Source organism: Pseudophryne corroboree, chromosome 10, assembly GCF_028390025.1.
Source record: "Pseudophryne corroboree isolate aPseCor3 chromosome 10, aPseCor3.hap2, whole genome shotgun sequence".
In the NCBI taxonomy this organism is placed as follows: Eukaryota; Metazoa; Chordata; class Amphibia; order Anura; family Myobatrachidae; genus Pseudophryne; species Pseudophryne corroboree.
This window is the reverse complement of record NC_086453.1, coordinates 159,934,096-159,959,284: the sequence shown is the minus strand read 5'-3', so window position 1 is coordinate 159,959,284 and position 25,189 is coordinate 159,934,096. Positions and strand designations below refer to the sequence as shown.

General features: G+C 41.5%; 1 pseudogene; it reads right to left on the bottom strand.

Moving 5' to 3' along the window:
• Positions 1-19,058: 19,058 nt before the first annotated feature.
• On the bottom strand, positions 19,059-19,177 carry LOC134968059 (5S ribosomal RNA; annotated as a pseudogene).
• Between the last annotated feature and the right edge of the window lie 6,012 nt (positions 19,178-25,189).

Genomic DNA, 25,189 nt, shown 5'->3' with positions numbered 1-25,189 from the left:
AAAAAACCACGGTTAGGTGGTATATATTATAATAATAATACAATTATGGATGGACGGACTGCCTGCCGACTGCCGACACAGAGGTAGCCACAGCCGTGAACTACCGCACTGTACACTGGTTGATAAAGAGATAGTAGTATACTCGTAACAACTAGTATGACACTATGACGACGGTATAAAGAATGCAAAAAAAACCACAGTTAGGTGGTATATATTATAATAATAATACAATTATGGATGGACGGACTGCCTGCCGACTGCCGACACAGAGGTAGCCACAGCCGTGAACTACCGCACTGTACACTGGTTGATAAAGAGATAGTAGTATACTCGTAACAACTAGTATGACACTATGACGGTATAAAGAATGAAAAAAAAACCACGGTTAGGTGGTATATATTATAATAATAATACAATTATGGATGGACGGACTGCCTGCCGACTGCCGACACAGAGGTAGCCACAGCCGTGAACTACCGCACTGTACACTGGTTGATAAAGAGATAGTAGTATACTCGTAACAATTAGGATGACACTATGACGGTATAAAGAATGAAAAAAAAACCACGGTTAGGTGGTAGGTATATAATAATAAATAATACAATTCTGGTCGGACGGACTGCCTGCCGTGTGCCGACACAGAGGTAGCCACAGCCGTGAACTACCGCACTGTACACTGGTTGATAAAGAGATAGTAGTATACTCGTAACAACTAGTATGACACTATGACGACGGTATAAAGAATGAAAAAAAAACCACGGTTAGGTGGTATATATTATAATAATAATACAATTATGGATGGACGGACTGCCTGCCGACTGCCGACACAGAGGTAGCCACAGCCGTGAACTACCGCACTGTACACTGGTTGATAAAGAGATAGTAGTATACTCGTAACAACTAGTATGACACTATGACGACGGTATAAAGAATGAAAAAAAAACCACGGTTAGGTGGTATATATTATAATAATAATACAATTATGGATGGACGGACTGCCTGCCGACTGCCGACACAGAGGTAGCCACAGCCGTGAACTACCGCACTGTACACTGGTTGATAAAGAGATAGTAGTATACTCGTAACAACTAGTATGACACTATGACGACGGTATAAAGAATGCAAAAAAAACCACAGTTAGGTGGTATATATTATAATAATAATACAATTATGGATGGACGGACTGCCTGCCGACTGCCGACACAGAGGTAGCCACAGCCGTGAACTACCGCACTGTACACTGGTTGATAAAGAGATAGTAGTATACTCGTAACAACTAGTATGACACTATGACGGTATAAAGAATGAAAAAAAAACCACGGTTAGGTGGTATATATTATAATAATAATACAATTATGGATGGACGGACTGCCTGCCGACTGCCGACACAGAGGTAGCCACAGCCGTGAACTACCGCACTGTACACTGGTTGATAAAGAGATAGTAGTATACTCGTAACAATTAGGATGACACTATGACGGTATAAAGAATGAAAAAAAAACCACGGTTAGGTGGTAGGTATATAATAATAAATAATACAATTCTGGTCGGACGGACTGCCTGCCGTGTGCCGACACAGAGGTAGCCACAGCCGTGAACTACCGCACTGTACACTGGTTGATAAAGAGATAGTAGTATACTCGTAACAATTAGGATGACACTATGACGGTATAAAGAATGAAAAAAAAACCACGGTTAGGTGGTAGGTATATAATAATAAATAATACAATTCTGGTCGGACGGACTGCCTGCCGTGTGCCGACACAGAGGTAGCCACAGCCGTGAACTACCGCACTGTACACTGGTTGATAAAGAGATAGTAGTATACTCGTAACAATTAGGATGACACTATGACGGTATAAAGAATGAAAAAAAAACCACGGTTAGGTGGTAGGTATATAATAATAAATAATACAATTCTGGTCGGACGGACTGCCTGCCGTGTGCCGACACAGAGGTAGCCACAGCCGTGAACTACCGCACTGTACACTGGTTGATAAAGAGATAGTAGTATACTCGTAACAATTAGGATGACACTATGACGGTATAAAGAATGAAAAAAAAACCACGGTTAGGTGGTAGGTATATAATAATAAATAATACAATTCTGGTCGGACGGACTGCCTGCCGTGTGCCGACACAGAGGTAGCCACAGCCGTGAACTACCGCACTGTACACTGGTTGATAAAGAGATAGTAGTATACTCGTAACAATTAGGATGACACTATGACGGTATAAAGAATGAAAAAAAAACCACGGTTAGGTGGTAGGTATATAATAATAAATAATACAATTCTGGTCGGACGGACTGCCTGCCGTGTGCCGACACAGAGGTAGCCACAGCCGTGAACTACCGCACTGTACTGTGTCTGCTGCTAATATAGACTGGTTGATATTTAAAGAGATATTAGTAGTATACAACAATACTATACTGGTGGTCAGGCACTGGTCACCACTCCTGCAGCAAAAGTGTGCACTGTTAATTAATATAATTGTACTCCTGGCTCCTGCTAACAACCTGCAGTGCTCCCCAGTCTCCCCCACAATTAATTATAAGCTTTTAATTTATACATTGATGACTGTGCAGCACACTGGGCTGAGCTGAGTGCACACAGACTGAGTCACACTGTGTGACTGACTGTGCTGTGTATCGTTTTTTTTTTCAGGCAGAGAACGGATATAGCAGAGAGAAGTGAACGGATATATTATATTAAATAAAAGTTAACTAGCAACTGCACTGGTCACTGACTGTGGTAAACTAACTCTGTCTGCGACTCTGCACAATCTCTCTCTATCTAATCTATCTATCTCTATTCTAATGGAGAGGACGCCAGACACGTCCTCTCCCTATCAATCTCAATGCACGAGTGAAAATGGCGGCGACGCGCGGCTCCTTATATAGAATCCGAGTCTCGCGATAGAATCCGAGCCTCGCGAGAATCCGACAGCGTCATGATGACGTTCGGGCGCGCTCGGGTTAACCGAGCAAGGCGGGAAGATCCGAGTCGCTCGGACCCGTGGAAAAAAAAGTGAAGTTCGTGCGGGTTCGGATTCAAAGAAACCGAACCCGCTCATCTCTAGAGAATACTAAATTAAATTCATATTCCTACCATAGACTGTGGTGTGGGGATATGTTCTTAAGGTGAATACTAGGATCCGGCTGTCTGCCGGATGATAACTTGTGGGGCATATAGTGGATGAAGCTGTCCGATTTACGGGTGACTTCACCACGATCATTGATTATACTCAGAGGTATCTGTGTACAGACATGGGACCTCTGTCCTAACCCTGAGGTACCGCCCACTCACAGCATCATCATGACGTAGGAAGAGATCTCAGGTTAGAGATCCAGGTCAGAGAACCACTGCATTTGGCAGTGGGATAATGAGCAATGGCATAATTCTGTGTATTCTGCTCTTTTGGAAACTGCGCTTTCTATCTTAGTGGGAAATCTAACTATATTATTTATGTTTGGAAATACCGCGACTTGCCGCATGGAGGATTTTCCTCCCCTTAGGATACCGCCCACCCATCACGTCACGGAGATACGTGATTAAGGGGTACATTTACTAAGCAGTGATAAGAGCAGAGAAGTGAGGCAGTGGAGATATTTCCCCATCAACCAATCAGCAGCTCTGTATCATTTTATAGTATGCAAATTATAGATGTTACTTCAGTGCTGATTGGTTGATGGGGCAACTTCTCCACTGGCTCACTTCTCCGCTCTTATCACTGCTTAGTAAATGTACCCCTAAATCAATGTACACAAACTACGTCGCGATAACGTCTAACACTGGAAATACACCGGTTTAAAGGGTGCTACATGGCTGAAGCTAGGGGTGAGCTGTTCTCCTTTTGAACAAGCCCTCTCGGCGAAACATATGTTAAGGAGCTTCCCGGCGGCCCCGCCACCTGCGCATGGCAGACCGCCCAACACACAGGTTCCCGTAAGACATGCAACGGCATTAGATACTAATATGATACTTTATGGAAAATAGCCCTCATTTTCTACCAGCTTCCACACTAGTGCAGGATTTATTTTAGCTTGGAGTTAAGCGGGCATCCTTTATGATTTGGCGGATTTAGGGTTAAGTTAACCTTCCCTCCCTCTCCCCTCATTGTGTAGGGAAAAAGTGCCCAGTATATGATCAATTGTTATAACCACCTGCGGAAACTAAATTTTGATATACACTTAAATGTGTCCACTTTTTGGTTGTAAACACAGTTAAAGGCCATTATATTTAATCTGCCACATCTGTATAACACCTGAGGTATTATTTTTACCATAGTGGAAATCAATCGGGTTAACACTTGGGATAACAAAAACCGTATCCACCTGTAAAACAAGGATAATCTCTTTCGGTTTGAAACATTGTATGGTTTATTGCAAGTTATATACCCTTCTCTATACAGAGGAATATTTTTTGACTGAAGTGACAATTTATTTGCAGTAACAATGTCTCTAATGTGTATTTATTAATTTGCAGTGTGGTTATAACTGTAGTACAGCTCCTCTACAGAACTCTTGTTTTCCCTGCACATCGGTTTCTTTCTGGGTTGGATAAGAGGGGAGCCCAAGTAGTTCTCTCATCGGATGCACTGACCTATTGTCACCATCCGAAAGCAGAAACGAAGGTATGCACTCCTAATTCAACCCCTTCTGCCTTTCCATTGGCTGGTGTTCGTGGGATCTCTCACCCGTATTCAAATCTTACAGCAGATACGGGGAAGCAGAATCCCTGTTTCACCCTAGAAGCTATGCCTATCTCTATCCAAATTTAATGACCATCTCCACTGCACGATACTGAGATCACTATATTTTCAAATATTAGATTTTGATTCATTTTTAATACATGTTGTATGTTTAGTATAAGTGTTTGTTTATATTTCCCCTATTCCTTTCCCCATGTTCTGGTTTTTCCAGATTTCTTTTATTAAATTATATTAAAGGTTAAGTTTTATTAAATAGTAGGTTTTTCTGTGATGTTCTTAATATCCTAATCATTCTGGTCAGGCATACAAGAGTTGCTTTGAAATAGAGAGTCTTTCTTCACCTTCCTATGGGTGTATTGTTTTTGTTTAAACTGTTTAGTACTCTCTGATAGCACCACCATTTATTTTGTTACAATACATACGCTAGTGATATAAGCAATATAGTGGTGTTAGGGTCTCCTGCTCTGTGCTGCCACGTCGTCATGGCAACCGGGAGACAAGTGCTAGCGGAGTAACCTGAGCGTAGCTGATACTCCGGTTCGGGTCTTTTGCTGTGCAGTGGTTACAGGCTCTGTGCACGGCAGGGGATCCGGTGCTGGTTTTTGTGCTCACAGTCTGTGAGGTCTGAGTGGGGCGTGGACAGCACCTGCTATATAAACCCTCTTCTCAGGTTAGGTAGATGCTGCTGAATCTTTGTTGGTTAGTCAGTTCCTGAAAGCTAGCTAGTACTGTGTAAACTTTGTATTTGTTTGTTGCTTACTGCAAATAGGCCTTGGGATTTGGTATTACACTCTGCCAATCCAGACCTAGCAGTAAGACTGGAGTCAGTCGTTTAACCTGCTGGGGTTCTTTTGCTACTCTGTGAACCTAGCAGGTTTGCGGCTGTATTCTCAGACTTGCCTGCCAAAATCCTTTCTCACTGTGCAAGGTGTTCAGGTGTCAGTTTAGTGGCAGTAAGCTGAACCAGTGCACTGCAAGTGAGGACTAGGATTGTGGAGACTCTCCTTGTGTCTATTACTCCATCTCTGACCAAGGAGTTTACTGCCACACCCGTTGGTAACCCTTTAGGGTTTTGCTGTTGCCCTTAGCAACAGCATTTCGGGTTCTCTACGTATTAAATCACAACATCTCGCTTCTTTCCATCTGAGCATTCCTAATACTAGGGAGACACCCAGTTTCTTAGCCTTTGGGCTTCTCTGTTCACTTTGTGTTTATTTTGTTACCCTATCACCTTCTATGTATGTAATGTCATATTCCCCAGTCTGTCTGTGAGTTCATTTGTTTTGCATCCCTCTCCGTTCAGACACCAGTACATTCCTGCTGGCACTGGTGTGCATAACAAGTGGTATAATACCTGACCCTTATGTATTTATTTTTGATTGTCTTATTAATTGCTCCAGTGCGATCAGTATTTTTTTCTTTTTTTGACAGATTGGCCCCTGTTTACAGGTGATATGGGGCCCACAAGATTTTTAGTAGTGGTCCTGTCCTGTCACCCATTCAAATTTCTGCTGCAACTCAATTAATAGCACTGGGCAGACCAAAACTTTACATTTAATTCACTGTGTTGTTTGAGATCTTAGATCACCTTCAAGCATGGACATAGTTATGTTTCAAAGAGATATACAGGGCCTTATCCAGAGTTGGATGCAGTACCAATGTTTGCACAGTTGAGCAATTATTTGCTGCTACACATGCACAAAATCTCTAGTTAACCCTTACAGCATATGCACAAACCAAATTTGTGTGACAGAGTATGCATTTGTGTATGACATAATAATTACTTGAGAGGCCTTCTGCAATCCATGGATGATTTATAGTGGAGACAAGGAGGTGACATAAAGTCTTCAGAAAAAGAGAAAGTGACATGTATTCTGTGTTTTGGTTGGGTCCTGGGAGTGTTTTAGCATGCATCTGCGATCTTGTTTGCAGCACTTCAGTCACAGTGGACAAGATACTATGGAGACTGCACCACACAGGTATCAGATTAGGAGGAACCCAGGCTATCAACTTGTATTTGATTGAAGACGAGTGTTTCTGTTCTTTAAAATGTAGAGCAACAGGCTGGTTAGATCCTTTGCCTTCTAAAGCCGCTTGTATACTAGAAAGGTGCATGGTTATTTGTTCCTTCATCTGTCTTTTCGTTTTCCCCACATAAAATTTGCCACAAGGGCATCTGATATAGGGGGACAATCTGACCCGTTCACATGCAGCGGTTTGCATTGCGCAGCAGGTGCATTGCACATGCAAGTCGTTGCCCAGTGACAGGGGTCGCCGGGTTACGTCACGTCCTACGAAGAAAGCGGTTGCAGAGCCGACCGCAAGAAGATTGACAGAAAGAAGGCGTTCCTGGGCGGATCCGGACCGTTGGCTGCCGTTTTCAGGGAGTGGTAAGGAAAATGCAGGCGTGTCCAGGAGAACTGAGGGCGGATGTCTGACGTCAAAGCCGGCTCCAGCATCGCAGAGATCGTCGCACAGGGTAAGTATGTCCAGGGCTAGTCATGTTTTGCTGTAAAAATTTTTAGCTTAGCAGGACTGCACAAGCAATCGCAGCCCTGCTAAGCTAAAATACACTCCCCCATAGGCGTGGACTAGTTGATCGCAGCAGCAGCAAAAAGTTGCTGGCTGCGATCAACTAGGAATGACCACCATATTACACTACTCTACGTATTACTTGTACAAGTGAGAGATTGTTTGATAGAAAACTTTTTTCCAGACATGGGATGAAGGTAAGTGCTGCCTGTTTCTAAACCATTGCTTGTAATTACTTGTGTCTGTACATTTATAATTACCTGGCTTGCAGGTGAAAAAGTGCATTGGTCTGGATTCATAGGCGGAGATGTCATTATGCACTACTAAATCCTCTATGTTTTTCCCAGTTTGAATGATGGTAAAATGGTAGATCCTTTTAATGCAGACAAGTTCATATCTACCAAAACATTTGGCCAAGTTCTTCTGGCAGTTGTCACTAATAATTGAGAATTCCTGAGACCAAATTACTTTTTTGTTAGTTGTCTTCTTAGTGGCTGCTGTCAGAGTTTAATGTCTATTCATAGATAGAACACGTTTCTTTGCAATTTTAACAATGATAGATGGTATTCTCTTTGGAGACATTTTTTAGCATGTTATCTATTTAAACAACAGCATCCTCTCTTTCACTGCAAATCCAGTGAAACCTAAAAACTTGGAAAAAGGCAAACTACTCTTTGACAGGTAAGGATGATGACTGTTGCCTTGTAGAATAGTATTTCTATCAGTCTCTTTAAAGTAGAAGAAGTTTTGAACTGTTTGTTTGCTTTAAATTATTGACAACTGCCAGAAGAACTTGGGTAATTGTTTTGGAGGATAATTTCCTGACGAAGTCCCTGATTGGACAAAACGCATTGGGAATGGCTAAACGATGTGGGTGCTGTGACGTCACCCACTGGGTCTGGAGCCAGCATGAGAAGTTGGCCGGGACAGGACAGAGGACTGACGGTTTGATCTGTTATGGAGCCTTGCTACTGTATATGTGTGATTTTAAACCTTGATGTATGAACATTTATCTTTTATATAAAATGTTTCAAATATTACATTGACGAGTGCGGTCTCCATTCTTTTTTGCACAGTGCTAATTGAATATACTCCGGTGGCTCGGAGTGGGATTGAGCTGCATTTGGAGCTTTACTGAAGCAGAGAGACTCTGGGAACGGATGGACTTTTTGCGCCGAGACTGAGTATTCTCCTTGTATGTATGTATGTATATATATATATATATATATATATATATATACAAAAAGATGACGGCGTCACTCCAGGTCTTTCAAATGGTAGAAATGTATTTCAAATAAACATCACAAATTCCTACGTTTCGGGGCCCATAGCCCCTTTGTCAAGGTGTGTGCAAAGGGGCTATGGGCCCCGAAACGTTGGAATTTGTGATGTTTATTTGAAATACATTTTTACCATTTGAAAGACCTGGAGTGACGCCGTCATCTTTTTGAATGCATGTTGAGACCAGCATGGAGGGCACCCAGGCAATTTACACCAGCAGGACCGGGAGTGCCGGGCACCAACGATACATACATATATATATATATATATATATATATATATAATGGTTTTACATGATCTGCCCTCCAACAGATATCTGGGTATTCATAGATCTAATGAAGATTACCAACTATTTTCTCTATTGCATTTTTATGTCTTTTCTAGATATGTTTTATTTGTCACTATGGTGATGGGGCACATGAACGATTCATGCCCACTGGAGATCCCTGGGCTGTAGGCATTTCATTACAGCAATGATGTCACCGGGACTCAAGCGGGAGCAGGGACATGTCATAGGACTGTGCCCCCTGAAGATTACCAGGCAGTCTGCAATTCTTTGCACCTGTGACATTACCGAAACGCAGACGGGAGCCAGCGCCAGAAGTGAGTTGTACGAGGCGGTAGACACTGGTATTTATGTGGGCTTGGTTTCAGTATTTCTTGGTCTTGATAAAGGAGAAATACTCCAATATATCATATCAGAGACCACTGGTGCCATAAAGGTATATATATATATATATATATATATATATATATATATAGTCTGAGTAAGTTTTTGTAAAAAAAAAAAAAACTAAAACACCAATTTATTTCACAAAGGTACATGGAAAAAAAAACTGTTACAGAGATCAAAGGGTAAAAAGGAGCAAAGCAAAAAATCCAGCAGAAATGTAAAATTGTTTCAAGTAAAAAATTTTCAGATCAAAACATGACATGAAAGAGGCAAAAAGATCAAATGGTGGATGCTAATCTTTTAAATTGAGGTAGAATCAGAAAATTCCAACGCGTTGACTTCATGAAGGGGTAATTTGTGAGTGGGACAGGGTTCATATTTATACCTATATCAATTAGCGAGTGAGAGCTGACATCACCTCCTGTTTAGAGACCATGTGTAATGGGGTATTTCAAAATGTGTTCAGGCAGTAGGGTTGCATTAGGAATTAAAAAAGTTAAGTTAAAATATATGTATTGTGCAGAAATTCTATATGGGTAGTATGATTCAAGGAGGTCAGGACTTCCTGTTCATAGATGCGGAATCATAATTTCTGCCCCATTTCCGGTGTCCTCTGAGGTGATCCTTGCATGTGCAGGCTTTTAACATGGACTTCCACGGATCAATAGAATGCAAGTGGAACGCATCCTTGCTTCCTGTTCCTGTGTACCGATATGTTTGATATGTAAATATACTCCTCCATTTACTTCATCTTTCAAGGTGCTCACTCCATATTCCAGCTATAATCAAGCTTGGCAATCACACAGTTCCCAAAACATGAGGGCACTCTCACTTCATCAGAACTCCATATTGTCGAAGTCGAAAATATTATACCCATATGCATCAAGTACAAACACCACACAGAGTGGCCTCCGTGCGTGTGCTTGTTCTGCCGTGCGTGCACATGCCCGCACACTGCGTACATTGGCTCATGAGGCCCTGTGTATTAGCGCATGGTATGTGTAAATACGGTAGCATATGCATTCGCATGGAAAAGCCACAAAGACATAACTGACATTTCATCCACGTAGTGCATAATTACACATAGCACACACACACACACACCACACCAGCAAGTTACATTTACTTTAGAAATGGAACAATAGAGGGATTCGACTTTACAGGATATGAGGGGACAGAATTAGGTTAGGAGGTGGTGTTTGGTGTTCAGTTGTACAGTATTTCAAGGTCAATATTCCGATGGCAGTTTGCAGAAAGTAGCACGCTCCTGCGCATAGATATGCGCAGGAATATATTATTAATATAACACTGTATGTACTGTTCTCTTGATATTCGGCAGGAACCCAGTGGAAGACATCTGCAAGTATACCTGGACTAAGCATCGCCCACCTGTTCAAACCAACCTATGACCCCTCATGTACTGTAAATGACCAGCTCTTTGACCTATGAAAGAAGAGATTACAGTTTCCTTTGTTTCATGCTTTGGACCATTGTATAAAACCAAGCCTCCTGGCTTGCCTCAGTCCATTTCTCTGAAGGTCATCTATCCAGATTGACTGAGGACCGGAACCGTGTACGCATTTCATAGGGGTTTCACACACACGCTTAGAGGGTTGCAGCAGCCTGAACATTTCTGTATTTAAGGTATTGCTTTTTCTTCCTGTAAGTTAAACGAATTTAACAATATGCTTACGTATTCAATATATATCTTCATTCCCACCAAGTAAAAACATCAGCTTTTGACATCACAGATCACTATAGCAGCCAACTTGCATTCAATAATGCCATATGCTTTAATCTGTCTGTCGACCTCAGTTTTATTCTGGACCGTTCAAGACCTACAGTACAGCAGTATCTCCTTCCACAATATATCACAAAGCTGTAATGAAACACTTACCCCCAGAGTGCCTCTAGAGCCATACTAATTAATCTCCTCACCTTCACCTGGTACTTACAACCACCAGTGTGCATTACAGTCCTTTTCGCATGCACACCCTGACTTCCCATATACAGTTAAACACTCCTGTATTCCACCGGTGCATTCCACCTACTGCAAATACTCACCGGAGTGTCCTACTTCCTCTCGCATTCCATTCAATGCAGTTTAGCATAATAGTATTTCCGCGACCTGTGAAGGCTCCCAGATTTCATTTTATACCTTTGCCCTCTGTTAAATCAGTTTCTTCAAACCGGCTCACATACAGCGCTCTAGAGAGTAAATGAATCAATTAGTACAATGAAAAAAAAACACACTTTGAACAATAAAAACACACAATAATAAATCCAAAATACATAAGATGCAACATATGATTAATATAAACCACTATGTTATAAATATGAATATATTCCACTGCTCTATTATAAAGTTCACTATTAACCTTAAAGGAAACATTTGTAATTGATATTCTCATTCAATCCTCTAGGTGCAATTGTACCAAGCTTATAAATCTATTGAGCTTTTTTCTTTAATAACAATTTATCCTAATCACCACCTATTTCAAGTTTAGGCACATGGTCAGTAAGTAAAGCTTTTAAAATTGCCACCTGGTGTCCTTTTTGCATAAAATAGCTGGCCACTGGTTTACCACTGTTGCCATCCTCAATGGCAGTCTGATTGATCTCCTGTGATTGGCCATTCATTCTCTAAAGCTTCAAGACATTTTGCAATTTACTGTAATATAATCTACAAGGACACATCAATGCATAAATCACAAAAGATGACATGCACATCAGCCAGTACTTGGTGCCAATTTTTGCCCATGTATATGGGTGGGCAAATGCCTTGCCAGCCAACATACCACCACAGCAGGGACGTGCGGTGGGGTAAATGTCTCAGGTGGCACTGGCTAGGCACTCAGAGCCAGATTTACACACACTATATGAGCCCAAGGGTTCATGTGTGCATTATTCAAAGGTGCAGTACTGCTTGAAATCTGGTGAGTTTTGATCAGAGATGTTTGGAAAAGATAGGCAGTGCCTCACCTGCCACAAATTTTTAACTCCCGAGCTTTGATTATAACAATTATTAGAATAATACAAAGAAGATATTTCTACTATGTTCTTTGTATTTTTCCCATACTTTACATAGTCAAAACTCTGGCGTATACATTAGTATGACAGGAAAGGCTCTGCCTCACCTGCCTCACATCACCACACGTCACTGCACTATACTGTAGGTGGTACACACAAGGCACCGTAAGCATCCAGTCTTTTAATGCCTCAACTAGGTGCCACCATAATTTTTGCAAAAAGCTTTGTTGGCTTCAATAATTGCTTAAGATTTGGCCCATGCTTAAAGACAACCAACGGAGGTTTGTCCAAATTCTCCGTATCAAAGGCCAGCGTTTTTCCACTGATTTTGCAGAGGTGGATGTCTCGGTATTAAACTGGGTGTTAACCACAAGTTTTTCTTCAACCTTTTTTGGTTGTATTGGAGCTGTCTGATTGCAAATAGACTTAACCCGCTTAAGACATCTTCAAACACTTCGGTTATAATATCCTATCTCCAAAAATCATGCAGCCAACTCTTGTGATTGGACTTCTACTCTATCACTCTCCGAATTATTCCGGATCACCAGTACAACACTGTGACACTGTTAACTCCTCTTTAAGTGCCCTCTGGTAGTGGCTTGTCACAAATAATAACTTGCTGCAATCCGTGCTTTTGTGAAAGAGTGTGGTACCTAGAAGACTGTTATTTCTAAAAATTGATACACCAAGGAGCTCTATATTATCAGATTCAATCCTACCTGTAAACCTTATTGAACTGTCCAAAGAATTCAGCTCATCTACCATCATCTGAAATTAGTATGTTTTGCCACGCCATAGTATCAACCGTATACAGTGATGCCACATCTATGGTGGCAAAAATAACAATTTGTTGATTTGGTGCTCCGACTGATTTTGATAGAAAGTGAAAGTTATATCAAAGATATGGCACATTTGTTGTCCAAATTAAGGGGCATCATGGAATTGCCTTAGGATGTTTTTTTTCAGCACCATGGATGAGTCATCACTGTATATGGTGATTCTCATGGAATAAAGGCTGTATGTGAAATCATTTCTAATACTGATTATGTTGGACCTCCTGTAAATTTATTTGTGAGTTAATACTCTGTGTACTGGAAAATAACTATTTTCAATATGGTGACTCCTATTATGGCCCTCATTCCGAGTTGTTCGCTCGGTATTTTTCATCGCATCGCAGTGAAAATCCGCTTAGTACGCATGCGCAAAGTTCGCACTGCGACTGCGCCAAGTAACTTTACTATGAAGAAAGTATTTTTACTCACGGCTTTTTCTTCGCTCCGGCGATCGTAATGTGATTGACAGGAAATGGGTGTTACTGGGCGGAAACACGGCGTTTCAGGGGCGTGTGGCTGAAAACGCTACCGTTTCCGGAAAAAACGCAGGAGTGGCCGGAGAAACGGTGGGAGTGCCTGGGCGAACGCTGGGTGTGTTTGTGACGTCAACCAGGAACGACAAGCACTGAACTGATCGCAGATGCCGAGTAAGTCTGAAGCTACTCTGAAACTGCTAAGTAGTTAGTAATCGCAATATTGCGCATACATCGGTCGCAATTTTAAGAAGCTAAGATTCACTCCCAGTAGGCGGCGGCTTAGCGTGTGTAACTCTGCTAAATTCGCCTTGCGACCGATCAACTCGGAATGAGGGCCAATGTGCAGAGTGCTGGGACCGCAATGGGTTTAAATTTGGTGCCGGTTTATGCAAATCTGTTCATGATACAGTATGTACATACATCTATCTCAAATACGGCCCCAGCATTCTGCACTACTTTAAGTTTATAAACGATGTGCTGATACTATGGTGTGGCACCACAGACACATTTCAGACGATGGTAGATGAGTTGAATTCTTTGGACAGTTCAGTAAGATTTACGAGTAGGATTGAATCTGATAATATAGAGTTCTTTGATGTATCAATTTTTATAAATAACAATTCTCTAGGTATCATTTTTTTTTTCTTTTGCAAAAGCACAGAACACAACACATTATTTTTGAGACAAGCCACCACCCCAGGACACTTAAAGAGTGGTTACCAGTGTCATAGTTTGTACTGGTGTTCCAGAATTATTTGGAGAGCAATAGAGCAGATGTCCAATTACAAGAGATGGCTGCATGTTTTTTTGGAGAGAGGATATTCTAACCGAACTGTCTCAAGATGACTTAAGAGGGTGAAGTTTATTTGCAACCAGACAGCTCCAATACAACCAAAAAGGTTGAAGAAAAACTTGTGGTCAACACCCAGTTTATTACCAGGGCATCCACTTTTGCAAAGTCAGTGGAAAAATGCTGGCCTTTGATACAGAGTGATCCCAGTCTAAAGAATCTGGACAATCCTCTGTTGGTTGCCATTAAGCGTGGGCCAAATCTTAAGCAATTATTGATGATGCTAACAAAGATTTTTTGCAAAAATAATGGTGGCACCTGGTTGAGGCATAAAAATACTGGATGCTTCCGGTGCCTTGGATGTACCACCTGTGGTGCAGTGACATGTGGTGATGTGGGGCAGAGCCTTGCCTGCCATACTAACGTATATACCAGAATTGTGACTATGTGAAGTATGTAAAAAATACAAGAATATATTAAAAATATCTTTGTATTATTCTAATCATTTGTAGAGTCAAAACTCTGGAGTAAAATGTCTATGGTAGTGCCTATCTTTTCCAAACATCTCTGATCAAAACTCACAAAATTTCATGCAGTATATACTGCTGTACCTTTTTATGTTGCCCACATGAACCATTGGGTTCATATATTTTGGGTAAATATTGCTCTGGTACTAGCCAGAGCCTCCTGAGCCATTTACCTCACCACACGTCCCTGGTGCGGTGGTACAGTTTGTTGGCTGGCAAGAAATTTCTCGACATACAGAAGGGAAAATTGCCATCTAGTACTGGCTGATGTGCACGTCATCTTTTGTGATTTATGTGTTGATGTGTCCTTTCGGATTATATTATATTGCAAAATGTCTAGAAGCTTTAGAGAATGAAATGGCCAATCACAGGAGATCAATCAGACTGCCACTGAGTATGGCCATGGTGATAAACCAGTGGGCAGTCATTTTATGCAAAAAGGTCACAAAGTGGCATTGTTAAAATCTATACTTACTGACCATGTGCCTAAACTTGAAAGAGGTGGTGATCGGGATAAATTGTTATTAAAGAAAGAAGCTCAATGGATTTATAAGCTTGATACAATTGCACCTAGAGGTTTGAATGAGAACATCAATCACAAATGTTTCCCTTAGGGGTAATGGTAAACTTTATAACATAACAGTGGAATTTATTCATATTAATAACATAGTAGTTTATAATAATCATATGTTGCATCTTAAGTGTTTTGAATTTATTATTGTGTGTTTATATTGTGTAACGTGGATTTTCTTTATTATTGTACTTAATTATTCATTTACTCCCTAGAGCATGGTACATGAGCCAGTTTGAAGAAACTGATTTAACAGAGGGACCATCTGAGACAGCCATCTGGGGCACACTGCGTAGGTTGCTGCTGGCAGGGTGTGCAATCAGTGGAGGTAAGCTTTACAGGAATAGCACATTGTGGGGTAGAAGCATGCTGTAAGAAGAAAACAGAACATATTTGCAGTACCAACAGATGGAGGAAAACTGTTATAATATTATTTTGAGGAAATTATAAATGTCCTGGTCTCATGGGAGCAGTATGAGTGGGTTTAAAAATATGGGGAGCACACTAGTGTCCAATGGAAATTACCCTGCTGGGCCTAGTACTGGTGTTTACCCCCCTCATTGCCCTGCTCAGCATGAGGGATAGGTCCGGTGGCAGTCATGATGTTCTCAGAAGGAGGGGAAGTAGGCATTGATCCTAGTGGTCTCATGGCAGAGGTGAGGAAAGGCCACATAATAATCCTGAGCTGCAGTGTTTGTGGAACTAGCTTAATAGGAGTTTCAAGCGTAGTCCAAATCCTAAATCTAGTTCAAACTCCGGTTCTAACTTCAGCCTCAAAATACATCCTTAACAAATGCATACTTCACAAATGCTTACAGGCCAAGTCCTGGATATGGGAAGTCTGGGTGTGCATGCTCAAAGCGATGGAACACATGTTGGTGGGTGAGTAGATTAATTGGCATGGCTCAAGAGGCACTCTGGGGGTAAGTGTTTCATTACAGCTTTGTGAAATATTGTAGAAGGAGATACTGCTGTAGGTCTTGAACTGTCCAGAATGGAAACGAGATCGAGGGACAGAATAAGGGAATCAGCATGTTTTACTACAGTCGGGATGATGGCTGTTAGTATACTGACAGCAGCATCCCATCTGTCGGAATCCCAGCAGTGAGGCATCGACTTTGCTCGCCACAGATTATATTCCCACTCAGTTGGTGGTGTGGACCCACCACTCAAGTGAGAATATCCTGCGGAGGACGGTATCGCTGGTATTTCTCCGGCTGTCGGGATTCCAGCATCAGTCATTTTAATGCCAGAATGTATTATCAAATACAAAGAATATATTATAAATTATTATAATAAATGATAAATATCTCTTTTTCTGCTGCGGGGTACACTGGGCTCCACAAGGAATGGACAATGGGGTGTAGAGTAGGATCTTGATCCGAGGCACCAACAGGCTCAAAGCTTTGACTGTTCCCAGAATGCATAGCGCCACCTCCTATATCACCCCGCCTTCCTGCACAGGATCTCAGTTTTGTAGTTGGTGCTGCAGTAGCAGGCACTTAACAGAGGGGCTGCTCCAGGCAGCACTAAGAAGAGCTTTTTTTCTGAGGAAAATAGTGAAGACTTCAAGGGCAGCAGCAGTGTTACATGTCAGTGGACATTCATGGCTGCAGCTCCAGCTCTCCACAGCGGCGCAGTACACTCCCGAGCCCTGGTTGCCGGGTAACTACAGCAGGAGGCTCCAGTTTTCTTCTTGTCATGCACACACGACGGGGGCTCTCTGGGATTGCGTGGCCACGCTTCGGGAGGTGGTAAGTGGGTCCCGCTTGCAGGACCTGGTCTTTATCGCGATCCAGCGCTGTCAGTGGGAGGCGGGCCGCGCGCGCTGGCAGTGGACACTGTGGCAGTACAGGAGATCCCACTAGATCACCAGGGCATGGGAAAGGTCAGGTTTTCTCTATAAACCGTTTTATTAGAGCCCGCAGTACCCGGTAGTTTTGCCAGCAGGGGGATAGAGCTTGGACCTGAAGTCCCTCCCAGCCCCAGGGCGCCATTTTCTGCAAATGTTCCCGCCCTGGAGCTGCATATCTGTCTCTCCCTCACTCCCTGGCAGTGTCTGCGGCACCATTATCCCTCAGCTCACTGTTCCTGGGAATGCTTGGGCAAATCCTCCTATATAAAGCCGCCTGGTTGTCAGTGCTGTGACTTTACAAGACACTTAAGTATTCTACCTGCCTTTTTTTTAGTCAGTGTTAGTTAAGAAAGAGTGCACTTAGTCAGGGTTTCCTAGTACAATTACCCTGTGATATACATCCAGTTCTTACTGTGTATTGTTATATCTATTGTTATATAGCTGTGTAAGCTAGTCCAGTGCAGTATTATTTTTAGTAATAACCTCTGCATTGTACAGACTGTGACTATTTGTGTGTGCATTTGATAGCTGAGTGGTGTCCATTTCGTGTTTTTCACTCAACCTCCTATCCCTATATTCTATAACCTGAGGGGGCTTGGTGCGTCAGGTTTTATCTAATATAGGATTTTCACAAAGATATACTGTATTACGTATTTTTCTCTGTGATTTAGTCACCATATCTCTCCTTTATCTCTGCTGGTGCTGACTACACTGTGCTGGGTTTTTGGCTAGAGGTATTGTGCTGCTGACAAATTGTACTGTGTTACCTTATACTGCAAGTTATATCATGTCTGCTTCTGAGGGCAACGGTTCTGGGACTGAACACACTGCCGGTGTTGCTCAAGCCGCAGATACCTATGAGGAGAATATAGCAGCTTTGGGCTCTGGTTCTGGGGGCTCCTTGCCCCCCAGTGGGACGGTGGCAACGGGGGCAAATAATGACCCGCCGTGGGGCGCTTTTTCCACGCTTCTGCATACGGTAGTTCATAAACTAACACCCCCTATGGGACCCCCAATGCCGGTGCAACCGTTTGTGGTCCTGCAGCTAACCCGTCGTGGGCGGAAGATTTATCTGCTCAAATAAAGAAGTTGAACCAGTCCCTGACTACTAAAAAGTCTGACCGTCACTCGCCTACAACCAAGGGGTCCTCTAAGTGAGCGCTTGTCTCCTCACAATCCACTGCTGTCACTAACACCTCATCGGATGAAGACAGCACTTACACTGACCCCACAGGTTCTGAGATTAACAGTGGGAGAGAAAGAAGGCTCTTGTGTGGGCGCACTCTTGTACAAGAAAGAAAATTCTTATATTGAATAATGAAGGATATTTAAAACATAACTTTTATTGATATGGTTTAAAACATAATTACCCATCTAAATGATCCATGAAGAATAAAGAATTGAAATTTTTTTTAAAATGTTCTGGTCTCTTTCTTCAAAGAGTAATTAGAAAGGTTGTAAACACTGGATTGTCATACCCCCATTTCCCCTGACCAGTACAGAGTTTCTGTATTAATGGGACCGAGGAGTGGTCAAAAGAATATTATGAATCGGTCCAATTGGGACAACTTAGGTTAAGTTATTATGTTCATATTCAAAGGTCACCAATATTAGAACACCTGAATTATTAGCAGATACCACGATTGTGGGGGAAAAGTACAGTAGTGAGCTGCAATGACCACAAAATGGATATTGAGAGAATAAGCAAATATCAGAAAGAATTAGTGGTGATACTGCTGTTGGTGTCCCTTGTCACATAGAGAGGAAAATAATTCCTACTCTACAACACCAGGTATTCGCAGGCAGTCTCCTCTCCTGGTACTAACCCGGCCCAACGCTGTATAACCTCCAAGATCGGACGAGATCGGGCATTAGCAGCACGGTATGGTAGTAGAGGATTATGCGATCTGTACACCAATGAGAGTGCACCTATATAGGAAATAGTAAAGTAAAGTAAGAAATAATTAGAAAAAAGAGGAAGAGAAGAATGAATGAATAAAATGGGTGAAAATATGTGGATCTGCTTTCCACGTTAGGCACGGGTCAACAGTTCCCACATCCGTGGTACCGTGCTCCGTGGATCATGGATGAGAGTCCACGAAAATTGTGGTCAGAAGAGAGGAGAATAAGGATTAAATTGATATATTAACTTGTCAGGACAAAGTTAGGTATTGCATCCACATATGGTGAAGTGCCGGTACTATAGCAGTCACTTGGAATAATATTAAGCTCCTGGCATGAGGTGTTATTATTGACAGTGATCTTAAATCTATACAATTATACTCACACAGCAAAGATTAAGTGTGTATATATTATCTATTAGAACGTCTAAGTCCGTACAATGACTAGATGTCAGGAAGTCAAGAATTAGCACAGAATATTACTGTAGATAGACCAGTGCGACAGAATAATTACTTCAATTGATATTAGAGCAGTCTCTCTGCAGGTTCTCATAATCTTAACACAAAGGTATCTAACAGGTGCTGAGAGTCATATGGGTTGGGGAACAATGTCCTGACCTCAATGGAGCTTTGAATCTGTGTCAGAGAATAACTTTCCCATAGACAGATTATTCTAGAAAGAATGTGACAATCACCATGAATACTATAATGTTCCCGACACAGGATGTTATTATAGGCAACGGCATTAATTTTGTAAATATATAAATATATCCTCACCGCAAGAAAGTATGCGTGTGTATATACAGTATATACAAATAAAGTCGTCTAGGACAGCATGTAATTATGATGTTTAGAATGGCAGAAGGTCCAGGATTAATGCAGATTATTGCTATACACAGACCAGTGTGACTGAATCATTCCCTCATTCAAAATTGTAGGAATAACTAAGGTAATTAGTGAAGCAACCTGTTTGCCAATGCAGATAAACCTGACACAAGAATGTCTGACAGATATTGAGAGTCATACAGATTGTGACAAAGTGACAGTGTCCTAGCCTCTGTTAGGGATTACACTTCCAACCCATAGTAGGAAGCAAAGTTCACATAAAGAATTAATTTTTGTGTATTGTTAGCTCTATGGTACCATGAAATCACTCCAGATGCAGACCCCTCATGCAAGACGCGTTTCGCCAGCCCAGAGATCAAGGTATTTTTGAACCGAGTGTACAAAGAATTTGACGACATCTATATTCAAACCAAAACTGGCCTCCACCACTCTTCCAAAAATCTCAAATTTAAAGAGAGAAATGCCCTCCAGGAAATGGGAACGTGGCATGATATAATTATAAAACCATCCGATAAAGGTGGCAATATTGTTCTTTGGCCCCAAAAAAATTACCTTACCGAAGCACATCGACAATTGCTTAACCTCTCATGCTACAAAAAGCTTCTTAGAGGTCCGACTATCAGATTCCTGAATGCGTACAACATCCTTTTACAGGAAGCTGCTGCCCAAGGGACCATCACGAAACAAGAACTTCAATACCTTACAGTTCAGAATCCTAAAACGCCAACACTCTATTCTTTGCCCGAGATTCATAAGAATGCCCATAATCCACCTGTCAGACCAATAATGTCAGGTAATGGAGGACTTTTGGAGCAACCTAGCCGATTTCTGGACCTACATCTACGTGAATTTGTTCTTGATCTACCCTCCTACCTGCAAGATACTTTCGATTTGTTACGCAAGATCCATGACATACATTTTGAGAACAATTTTCTCCTAGTGACTCTAGATGTAGAGGCACTTTACACAAGTATTAATCATCATCACGGCCTCACAGCTGTCAAATACTATTTCAACCAAGGAGGAGCAAAAGATTTTTCAGATTTTCTTCTGCAGTTACTTAACTTTGTTCTCTCCAAAAATTACTTTGTCTTTCGAGACCAATTTTTTCTACAAATAAGGGGAACTGCAATGGGCGCTGCCTGCGCACCTACATATGCAAATCTCTTCTTAAGGTGGTTGGAGCACTTTCATGTTTTCAATACAATCAATGAGGAGTACACCACACATGTGATATTGTGGCTGAGATATATCGATGATATATTTATTATTTGGAACGGAGAAAGAGACCTTCTAATGGACTTTATCAAGCTTCTGAATACCAACGATCTCAATATCACATTGACACACACCATTAGTTCTGAGATGGTCCCCTTTCTTGACCTCAATATTTACAAATCCAACACAGGCTTTCTGGAAACAGAACTATATCATAAGGAGACTGCAACCAACAGTCTCCTATTTCAAACCAGCTCACATTTCCCACCGACTATTGAGAATATCCCCAAAGGGGAGTATCTCAGATTGAGACGCAGCTGCTCGGAGGATCATGTCTTTAAAATCAAGAGTAGAGAGCTCACCAATCGCCTTTTAGCTAGAGGCTATAGTAAACGCTCATTAAAACGAGCATACTCAGCCACTGCAACAGTCAAGAGGGAGAGTCTAATTTTTGGAAAGAAGAAAGAGGTCATTAAGCAAGATGACACCATTAGATTCATAGGAACCTTCTGTCCCGAATGGAAAATGCTGAAGAACGCTATAACCAAACATCTCCCCATCCTACAGTTGGATCCTGATTTATCCCCTTTCCTGAATTCTCCGTTGCAGATGAGTTGGCGCAGATCCAAGAACATGAAAGTTCAGTTAGTTCGGAGTCACTTTGTTACATCGACACCCAAGAAAACGTCTATCACTGGTTCTTTCCCTTGTGGACAATGCAAATCGTGCCCACAGATATCACAAACCAACACTGTCATTGACAGGTATGGTCAACCAATAACACTACAACATTTTTTCAATTGCAATACCCAAGCTGTGATCTACTGCATAACTTGTGGATGTAACCTCAAATACATTGGTATGACCACACATAAATTGAAAGAGAGGGTCCTGGAACATTTGGGCAATATTCGCAATGCTTCAAAAGATCTTACACACATGAAACAGCTCACTTCGGTTGCCAGGCACTTTCACTTTTACCACAAAGGATCCATCAAAGAATTTAAGGTCTTTGGCCTAGACTGCGTTCATTTGGGCATACGAGGAGGGGACATTACCAAGGAACTCTACAAGAAAGAAAGTGAATGGATATTCCGCCTCAATAGTCTCAAGCCCTCCGGTCTGAATGAAAATATAAATTACGCTGTTTTTCTGTGAGCTCCTGGTTTTCTCCATCTGTCTACATTTTCCCTCTCCACATTTCCCCCCCCGCCTACCCCCTTTTCCTATTTTTAATTTTTCATTCTTCACTGCAACCTGCAGAATCTGACTAGAACACATACCCCCTCTTCTCACTCATGGTTTTTTTCCTTCCCTCTCACATTCGCTTCACATCCCTATCCCCTACCCATGTACACGATCCACTTTTCACTTATGTTCACTCATATATAATTTCCTCTTAATTTCCTATGCATGGCGTCATGCCTATATGCTTATTCCACTAATCAGGTGGCATCTGTTCTTTCTATTCATTTCATCTTGAATTAATTGGTGCTAACTGTATTCACAAATCACAGCAACTTAGCATCCTCTTTACAAAGATCACCTACAGGACAATTATTTTTATTGTATAATTATTTCTCTTTTTGTCTGCCTTTTTCTTCTATCATCTCATCTTAATTTATCATTCCTTTTCATTTCATCTTGTTCAATCCCCTTCCCTTCTTAATATAACCCGCACCCAATCTACCGTTCATCACTCTTTCAGTCAGTTATTCACCTCTTCTCTCACACTCTATTCCTCTTTCACAACTTACAACTTTATACATTCACACATCAACATTAATTCCACACACATCCCTCACCATTCCTGGCACTTTAATTCATGTCACATGACACCTCAATAATGCCATCCCATTCACATTTCACATCTCCAGCTGCACCGTTTCTGCTTCGTTTTTCCTCCCACCCTATCATCACATTAGCATTTCCCTTTTTCCTACCCCTTTCAGGTATCATTTATCCCTCTTTATCCCACTTTTCCTTCCCTCTTTTTATATTTATTATATATTATATCATTATATTTTCATATAATTTTATTTAATTTCATTCTATTTATTTTCATTTTGTTTTCTTCCTTATAGATTTCACTTTTAATAATTTCATTCCTATTTACTTCCATTTTTATCACCATTATTCCTAAATATAACATGATAGTTCTATCAGGCCGTTTATTGGATCCATAATGGGATCTATGGATGCCCTACTCGTATTTCTCTGCTCAGACCCTTTTGCCCACATTTCTACTATTCCAGCGCCACTCTTTCCCTTTAACAAGATGGCGCCTCAGGTCCTGTATCAGCTATTCCCGACTTGCCCTTATCCTTGCTAACCTAGCAACGGTAGATCCCACAACCAATATGGCGTCTCAGGCTCCTTATAACTATGCTGACGCCTGAGCCCACATGGTACGCGATACACAGCTGACGATGCTCGCCAGCGGCGGCGGGTGGGAGCCGCAATGTAGTGCTCCCCGCCCACCGCATCCGCTCTCCCACTACAATTAGTGGTTGATCCACCCAGCGTAGCTGCTTTTTAAACCCTGTCCCCCACTGACCCCTCCGAACCTAGAAATGAACAAGCCCTGACGTGCGAAATGCGTCTTCCACGGGAGGTCCGCATCTGGAGTGATTTCATGGCACCATCTGTCCTCACCTGACGATGCACTGATCTGCTCAATCATTCCCATGATTGGAGTTCCGTAAACTACACCTGCTGTGTGGACATGTCTCACAGACAGTAAATAATTGTTTATCTGCAGTCAGTCATATCTGTATTTACATAACAGGTACCATAGAGCTAACAATACACAAAAATTAATTCTTTACAGTATGTGAACTTTGCTTCCTACTATGGGTTGGAAGTGTAATCCCTAACAGAGGCTAGGACACTGTCACTTTTGTCACAATCTGTATGACTCTCAATATCTGTCAGACATTCTTGTGTCAGGTTTATCTGCATCGGCAAACAGGTTGCTTCACTAATTACCTTAGTTATTCCTACAATTTTGAATGAGGGAATGATTCAGTCACACTGGTCTGTGTATAGCAATAATCTGCATTAATCCTGGACCTTCTGCCATTCTAAACATCATAATTACATGCTGTCCTAGACGACTTTATTTGTATATACTGTATATACACACGCATACTTTCTTGCTGTGAGGATATATTTACATATTTACAAAATTAATGCCGTTGCCTATAATAACATCCTGTGTCGGGAACATTATAGTATTCATGGTGATTGTCGAATTCTTTCTAGAATAATCTGTCTATGGGAAAGTTATTCTCTGACACAGATTCAAAGCTCCATTGAGGTCAGGACATTGTTCCCCAACCCATATGACTCTCAGCACCTGTTAGATACCTTTGTGTTAAGATTATGAGAACCTGCAGATAGACTGCTCTAATATCAATTGCAGTAATTATTCTGTTGCACTGGTCTATCTACAGTAATACTCTGTGCTAATTCTTGACTTCCTGACATCTAGTCATTGTACGGATTTAGACGTTCTAATAGATAATATATACACACTTAATCTTGGCTGTGTGAATATAATTGTATACATTTTAAGATCACTGTCAATAATAACACCTCATGCTAGGAGCTTAATATTATTCCAAGTTACTGCTATAGTACCGGCAATTCACCATATGTGGATGCAATACCTAACTTTGTCCTGACAAGTTAATATATCAATTTAAACCTTATTCTCCTCTCTTCTGACCACAATTTTCGTGGACTCTCATCCATGATGCACGAAGCACGGTACCACGGATGTGGGAACTGTTGACCCGTGCCTAACGTGGAAAGCAGATCCACATATTTTCACCCATTTTATTAATTCATTCTTCTCTTCCTCTTTTTTCTAATTATTTCTTACTTTACTTTACTATTTCCTATATAGGTGCACTCTCATTGGTGTACAGATTGCATAATC